Below are 1,287 nucleotides of genomic sequence, written 5' to 3' on the forward strand. Positions count from 1 at the left end.
TTAACCAGAGGGAGGCACACAGGAGAGCTAACACTGAGAAGGCAGGTGCAGGGCTGTGCTCCTGGCTGCAGTCTGGCTCATTCCCAGCCACTGTGGCCATTTGGGGAACAAATCAACAGGTGGAAGACCTTTCGCTCTCTCCCAGCTTTTTGTAACTCTGCTCTTCAAATAAATAAATCTTTTAAAAATCCCAACACTATTACAAGCAGTATTTTAAATGTTCGGAAGCCACATGTGGCCAGCAGCTACTGTATTAGACAATGCCGACAGAACGGGTCTGTGCTTGCAGCCAGAACCCAGCTTGGCCTGCACTTGATTTAACGCCTTGGTATCCTATGCTATTGTCTTGAACACCTTCACAGCTTTTCTCCCACGCATCCATCTAGCAAAGCAATCAGACTGCACACGCATTTTTGCATAAGGTGTCAGAAATCAAGGCAACTCTTCTCAAGCTGTGGAAGCCTTTGACTATGCTTTGGCAAGGGACCCCAAGTCCTCTTTCTGCACTGAGACAGGCATAGGCAGCAGCTGCTGACGGCACCTTATTGCCTGGTTCTGCGGGGTGATGAGGAGTGCGGAAAGCAGAGAGGAGCAGGCAGATCAAGAGACCCTTCTGGAATGGCAGTGTGGACAGCAGGATGCGGCTCCTGCCACTGGCGTCTCAGTGTGAGGCCTGGGGTGAGCACAGCAGAGGACGCAGCAGCTCCCACCGGATCCAGCGCTCAGGAGGTGCCAGGGCTCTCGGGTGGGGCGACCATGCACTCCTTGCTCTGCTGAAGCTCAGCACCTAGCCTGACAGCAGGGAGCGCCCAGTTAACGGCCGATTGCAGGAGTACGCTGTGTTTGCAGCTGCGTCTTCTTGATAAAATAATTGCTGTTTCAAGTGGGAAATTATCATGTGAAGTTGAAGCCGAATGCAAAAGTGGCATCTTAGCACAGCTTGACCTAGTGGCGTATAAATAGATTTGGAGGAAAGGAAGGCTTATTATGAAAAAGACCATCATCACAAACAATGGGCGAACGCGAAGAACGCAACTTAAGGCAACAAGGCACGGGCCACATCAAACCAATGGTCTACACACTCCCCAACCATGTTCAGGGTGAGCGCACACACCCTGCGTGGCCTTTGGGGAGCTGCTTTGCTTAGACTAGAAGCTGCAGGCTCAGGGCAACTGGTGGGAGCAGCTGTGTGTGACTGTAAAGGACTTAGGAGGCCTTGGGCAAGTGTAAGCTGTAACTGGCCTGCAAAAACGCTTAGTTAGAAAGGATGCTAAGAAGGGAAGGAGC

General features: G+C 51.6%; 1 non-coding gene across 1 annotated transcript; it reads right to left on the bottom strand.

Annotated features, from left to right (window-relative positions):
* Nucleotides 1-372: 372 nt before the first annotated feature.
* LOC118760376 (small nucleolar RNA SNORD60) lies at nucleotides 373-454 on the bottom strand. Its single transcript, XR_004996750.1, has one exon. It is a non-coding gene; the product is annotated as a small nucleolar RNA SNORD60 (small nucleolar RNA).
* Between the last annotated feature and the right edge of the window lie 833 nt (nucleotides 455-1,287).

This window comes from Ochotona princeps, chromosome 28, assembly GCF_030435755.1.
Source record: "Ochotona princeps isolate mOchPri1 chromosome 28, mOchPri1.hap1, whole genome shotgun sequence".
Lineage (NCBI taxonomy): Eukaryota > Metazoa > Chordata > Mammalia > Lagomorpha > Ochotonidae > Ochotona > Ochotona princeps.